Below are 7,358 nucleotides of genomic sequence, written 5' to 3'. Positions count from 1 at the left end.
AATGTGAAAATAATGCTAAATTTTAAAAATGCAATTAATTAATTCCAATGCATGGGAAATCATCTTTATTGAACAACCCAGTGAAATAAATGAGCAACAATGTGTTTGAAGACTTTTTTGGAAGAAATATTGTCAGTGGAAAATCAAAAAATACATAAGGCTATAGGCTTATGTCCAAAATGTGAAAATAATGCAAAAATTAAAAATGCAATTAATTGATTTGGATCAATGGAAATCATTTATTGAACAACCCGGTGAAATAAATGAGTAACAATGTGTTTGAAGACTTTTTTGGAAGAAATATATGTCAGTGGAAAATCAGAAAAATACATAAGGCTATAGGCTTATGTCCAAAATGTGAAAATAATGCTAAATTTTTAAAAATGCAATTCATTAATTCCAATGCATGGGAAATCATCTTTATTGAACAACCCGGGTGAAATAAATGAGCAACAATGTGTTTGAAGACTTTTCTGGAGAAAAATCAGTGTCAGTGGAAAATCAGAAAAATACATAAGGCTATAGGCTTATGTCCAAAATGTGAAAATAATGCAATAAATTAAAAAATGCAATTAATTGATTCCAACGCATGGAAATCATCTTTATTGAACAACCCCGGTGAAATAAATGAGCAACAATGTGTTTCAAGACTTTTTTGGAAGAAATATATGTCAGTGGAAAATCAGAAAAATACATAAGGCTATAGGCTTATGTCCAAAATGTGAAAATAATGCTAAATCTTTTAAAAAGCAATTCATTAATTCCAATGCATGGGAAATCATCTTTATTGAACAACCACGGTGAAATAAATGAGCAACAATGTGTTTGAAGACTTTTTTGGAAGAAATATGTCAGTGGAAAATCAGAAAAATACATAAGGCTATAGGCTTATGTCCAAAATGTGAAAAAAATGCAATAAATTAAAAAATGCAATTCATTAATTCCAATGCATGGGAAATCATCTTTATTGAACAACCCCGTGAAATAAATGAGTAACAATGTGTTTGAAGACTTTTTTGGAAGAAAATATGTCAGTGGAAAATCAGAAAAATACATAAGGCTATAGGCTTATGTCCAAAATGTGAAAATAATGCAAAATTTTAAAAATGCAATTATTATTCCAATGCATGGAAATCATCTTTATTGAACAACCCCGGTGAAATAAATGAGCAACAATGTGTTTGAAGACTTTTTTGGAAGAAAATATGTCAGTGGAAAATCAGAAAAATACATAAGGCTATAGGCTTATGTCCAAAATGTGAAAATAATGCAAAATTTAAAAATGCAATTATTATTCCATGCATGGAAATCACTTTATTGAACAACCACGGTGAAATAAATGAGCAACAATGTGTTTGAAGACTTTTTTGGAGAAATATATGTCAGTGGAAAATCAGAAAAATACATAAGGCTATAGGCTTATGTCCAAAATGTGAAAATAATGCATAAATTAAAAATGCAATTAATTGATTCATGCATGGAAATCATCTTTATTGAACAACCACGTGAAATAAATGAGCAACAATGTGTTTGAAGACTTTTTTGGAAGAAATATATGTCAGTGGAAAATCAGAAAAATACATAAGGCTATAGGCTTATGTCCAAAATGTGAAAATAATGCATAAATTAAAAATGCAATTATTAATTCCAATGCATGGAAATCACCTTTATTGAACAACCACGTGAAATAAATGAGCAACAATGTGTTTGAAGACTTTTTGGAAGAAATATATGTCAGTGGAAAATCAGAAAAATACATAAGGCTATAGGCTTATGTCCAAAATGTGAAAATAATGCAATAATGTAAAAATGCAATTAATTGATTTGATCAATAGGAAATCATCTTTATTGAACAACCCCGGTGAAATAAATGAGTAACAATGTGTTTGAAGACTTTTTTGGAAGAAATATATGTCAGTGGAAAATCAGAAAAATACATAAGGCTATAGGCTTATGTCCAAAATGTGAAAATAATGCTAAATTTTTAAAAATGCAATTCATTAATTCCAATGCATGGGAAATCATCTTTATTGAACAACCCCGGTGAAATAAATGAGCAACAATGTGTTTGAAGACTTTTTTGGAAGAAATATGTCAGTGGAAAATCAGAAAAATACATAAGGCTATATTGCCCTACAAAGCCTAACTGCAGTAACTACGCAAAGGGTAAAACTGAGAAAAATGGCTTTAAGTATTTTAACTGGCCAGCCAAATGTGTTATAGGTATATCAGTGATATTGCACTAATTGTACATGTATTCATGAGGTAAATTTTATGCCCAAAAACCATGATGGCTGATTTGACCTTTAACCCCAAAAATGTAGTTACTGCACTTTGCCTTTGCATTGCCTTAAATGGTTCTAAGAGCAATGCAAAAGCAAAGTGCAGTAACTACAATGTTCTCAGCTTTTATATTGTGTTGTCAGTGAACAAAAACTATTTTGACACTGATTTTGTTATAATTGTATTTAACAGTAGGCTATTTAACAACTCTACTTATGGATTTGTGCATGTTTAATTAAGTCTGGACAAATTGAGAATTTTAGACGTTTAGTCTTAATATCATTTCATTTCACTTTTTTACTTATTCACCTATCTAGATAATTATTTTCCTATCAATTAAACTTTGCATCATCATCTTCAATTTCATCATCGTTGTCATCACCACCACTGTTGTTGCCTTGATGACAATCACATTAATAATTTTCATTATCCTTGTCTTTACTATTTAACACAATGAATAAATACAAGGCTACACTGAATCACAGTACAATGTGTTCATTATATTACATGTTTTAAACAGCGGCGTGTTTTGGTGGAGCGCAAAACTTTCCTTTAAACTAATTGATCTCAAACTGTTTTAATTAATTTTCAGTGATTAACAAGCATGCAAACGATCTGACTAATCAATTGGAAAGTGACAGACAGCTTCTTCGCATTGTGTTAGGGAGATTAAATGATAAATGCGATTTAGAAAAATCCGTTTTAATCACTAAGCAGTGGCAGAAACTTCCCTGATTTTCCTTAGTATCAATACAATTAATCCACAAAATAGGCTACTCAATACTATCATATATAGCCAGCTCTCCCCAAATAGGCAGTTTTAGCGAGTAGCCTAGGCCTTATAGCCTACATTTATTTTCATTTGCAGTACGAAATTGTGCACATTTTTAATCTATATTATTTGCGGATACATGCGCTTCTTTCTCCGCACTCGTATTCCTACAATGCGTAGGCTAGATTGTAAACAATCTTTAAGTGCATGACATGGCATCGGCGATGATGTGAAGTTACAGATGATAATGTTACAGCTACAGGGAGCAGGTAAGATAACGCTAGCTAACTAAACATCGCCTGTCAGTCAGCATATATAGCGAGGCTGACAGGTGTTTTATAATGTGATTGCTAGTTTCTCAACGCTTAATGTCATCGTTACTTAGCCTACCTGGGTATTTTCTTTTCAACACCAGTTCCACTATCCTCTTTCCGCTGGATAGTGCCATCTTAAACAGCTTTGTTGTGTGAGGTTAGATGGGTGAAATCGGCTGGTGGTAGAATCCCAAAGCAGTCGCGTGAGGTAACTTAGATGGGTAGATCGCAAAATCGGCCGGTAGAATCCCAAAGCAGACCGCAGTAACTTCACTTACTGCGGTCTGCCATGGTTTTGAGTCGGGTTTTGTAGTTACTGCAATTTTTATACCGTTTTTTCTCTAAAACAAAGCAAAATTTAACTCTGAAACTTTGTCACAAGATAAAACAGATATCAAGAAGTTCATTTTTAGTTATAACTCAATTTCGACCAAAATGTAGTTACTGCGGTTAGCCTTTGGACGGCAGTACAGTTTATGACCGAAGAGTTCTCACCATAATAAAAAAACAACCAGAAACACTCTTGGGGAGGCAGATGTGGTTGTGACAGTAACTGCTGTCTACAGAATACTTAATAAACAGAGCTACACATGCTACACTGCAGGATGCAATCCACCTGTCAGCTGTAGAAACAGGATGGCCAGGTAAGAAGCAATGTATAAGAAGCAATGTATAAAACGTGCTGTTATTTCCACATGGGGAAACCAAAATGTTTTAAAATACCTTTTTATAAAAGTTGAGAATCTGCACTTTAAAAAACACACACAAATTGTTAGATTATAAATCTAAAATTATGGAATACAAAGCTAAATCAAGAAAACATATGGCTCTGTCCCAAACATTATGGTGCTTACTGTATATATACTATACACATATCAATGCCGTCATTACAAACCATCTGTCTCAATATTATGCATGCACCCTATTTGTACAGGGCCAAATATGACTCACCTTTGCCAGAACCCCTGTGATAAAGCCTCTTCATTGAATTTTTTGTTGAACTGAATATTATTTCTTATTTTACAGTCCAGAGAGATGTTATTTCTTCAGTCTACACCACTTGTTTTTATTACACAACACACATTCTTGCTGTAATAGGTGTGTGGTGCTTAACTTCTTTAGCTTCTGATTTCGTAACTGAATGGTTGAAAAAGATTCATAAGATTATCTTTTGTACCCCAATGGTGTACCATTTTTATAAAATATAACTTTTAACTTTTTCCAATGGGTCGCTCTGGGAAAAGTCTTAAAGTTGCATGCACTGCTGTTAAACTCAGGATCCGGTCATTTTTGACCCCGAGGGCAACACAAGAGTTAAAAAGTTTCTGAAAAATGCACAAGTAAGACTGTGACTACATAAATATAATTTCTCGTATTGATTTAAAAACCCTAACATTACATAATTATTGAGTAAACATTCACATAAAATGTGGCTGATGCTCATGAGAAGAACATTTCAATAGAAATCTCTCAAAACACCTAAGACAATTGCTTACAAGGGCAAAATATAAGCAAGCTTTTATGTACTTTTTTCTACTCAAATCAATTTAAAATTCTCACCACCAACAAGTAAATATGCTAAATCCTGTTTCTAATATGTTCTGAGTATTTCAAATGTAGATGCACTCAGAAGACCAGCCTTAACTCATACTGCTCACTAGGGGGCAGTACAACTCCATGAGATTTACTCCTTTTAAAGCTGAGTAGGCTGTTGTAATGCATCCTACAGGCAATTCATCCAGGTGACTTCTTTTAAGCTTTTAATCCCATTTCTCTCCTCAATCTCGAATGCCTAAAATCATATTTTTTCAGCAGTCATTACCGCATACTGTGCGCTTGATTTGATGAAGCATGTGATGTCAGCTGCTGTTTCATATCATACCACACTTTGCAAGTCGGGCTCATACTGACACGAGTTGGAAGACGACTCTTGCCCAACTTAGCAGGCAGATATGCGGGTCCCCGATCAACCAGCAGGGGTCACTGGTGAGTGATGAGACAGTATCATCCTGGCAGTATCATCTGTCTGAGACCCTCCAGTCCCTAGGCAAAGCTAGAGCCAGCAGCCGTGCCTTGCCCTGTTGCTAGAACCAGTCAGCACTGACATGGTCCACATTCAATACCAAACCGTGAGGCTAATCTATGCGCTAGAACAGCGTCTTAACAGGACTCATCCTGCAGCTCCTATCAGGTCAGCTCTCCTAGCCTGTTTTACTGCGTTTAAAATCTGTCTGTACCCTGTTCTTGTTTTTGTTTGACTGTCTTGTGAGCTTGTCGGAAGTGCACAGGGCTATTGTGAATGTTAAGAACAGGAAGAGAACACAGGACTAGTTATTAAATAATTAACCATTCTAATTACTAAAGGGATTAGTCCTTATGCTCATTTCTAAAGGGGTAAATCACAACTACAACCACTCTAATTACAAAGGGACCAAATCAATATTGCAACCATACTAATTACATAATGGCATTGAATGTCTGCTCCAACTCAGTGAAATCATACCCCAATCCATCGGGAAATGTTAAACAGTAAGTTGAATAACCACGGAAACCAGTCTTAATTTCCTCTCTTATGATAGTCTAAAACAGTGATATTGTGCCATCACAAAGTTCTCAACTCCATTGATTATTTCTTGTTTTGCTGTGTTGCAAAATCTAATTAAATTTCAAAAAAAAGTTTTTTTTTTTTTAAAACTCATATAGGTAACTCTATAATGTCAAAATGAAATTATTTAGATGTCTTCAGAATAATATAAAAAAGAAGAACCAGAAAAGGACTTAATTGATAAATATTTGCTCTTAAATATTAATCAAAATTGGACCATGTATTTTCCATTTTCTTGAGAGATCACACAAAATATGTTAACAAGGCCCACCCATGTTGATTTTGAATTCACTTGAGTCGAATTTCAGGATTGCGGGAAAAATATCATTAATTTTGAGGTTTCAACTGAAACAGCAGATCAGATATGTTAAGCTTTTGTGACGTCCAAAGATCTGCCTGTGAAAATCCTAGGACTAGGTTGTCAGAAACCTGGAAAAGGTTTTCAAATTATATAAAGTTTGGAAAACTTTCCTCCTGTTAAGTGCATTCTGATAAAAAATGAAAAATATGACTCTACCCTAACAAGATACCCCCAATCAGATACCTACCAAATTATGCAACCAGATTAGAGGGGTAATTGTCAGAGAGGTTACCAAGAGGCCAGATAGAACATTAAGAGATTTCCAGAGCTCATTGGCTGAAATGGGCACGTACAGAAAACTGTACAGAAAGGAGCATTTCACAGATTTGTTCGGAACACTGGAAAGGCCAACATTAAGTCACACCTGACTCATGGTGAGACATCTGGACGATGATTTTGTGGTCCAATGAGACTAAACGCAAACACCAGCCAAACCAAACATCAAGCAGGGCGTACAGAGCCAAATGCAGGTAAATCCTTGAGGAGAACTTGTTTCAGCCCACAAGAGCTCTGCATTTAAGGCAGATATTCACGTTCCAAAAGGACAACGAACAAAGCATGCAGCAAAAACCCTGAAGGCATAGCTTTAAAACAACATCTGGAACGGCCCAGCCGAAACTCAGACTTAAATCCCATCGAAGATCTGCGGTAAATCTACTGAATGTGCAGAGAGGTCGTACAGATGCACCCAAGAAGACTCAGAGCTGTAAATCCTGCCAAACGCCTGTTTACAAAGCATCATCTCAGGTGGGGGGAATACCTTTACATGTGAGCAATATAAGATTTTCGCTTTTGAAAAAGAAATATTAAAATGTTTCGTTTAAAATATTTTTGCATTGTGTATTTCAGCTATTATGTTGATGAACGGGGAAACATATTTCAATTGATTAAAAATGTCATGTGCTGCAAGTTGTGAAAAACAGGGTCGATACTTTCTGAAGGCATTGTAAATTTTGACATTCCCAAATTGGTAAACGTTTGAGCAAAAACTATCTGTTTGTGAGCAGTCCCGAAATAGTAATA

The sequence above is a fragment of the Anguilla rostrata genome, chromosome 15 (assembly GCF_018555375.3).
Source record: "Anguilla rostrata isolate EN2019 chromosome 15, ASM1855537v3, whole genome shotgun sequence".
NCBI lineage: Eukaryota > Metazoa > Chordata > Actinopteri > Anguilliformes > Anguillidae > Anguilla > Anguilla rostrata.
The sequence above is the reverse complement of the archived record's forward strand: the minus strand, read 5'-3'. Positions refer to the sequence as shown.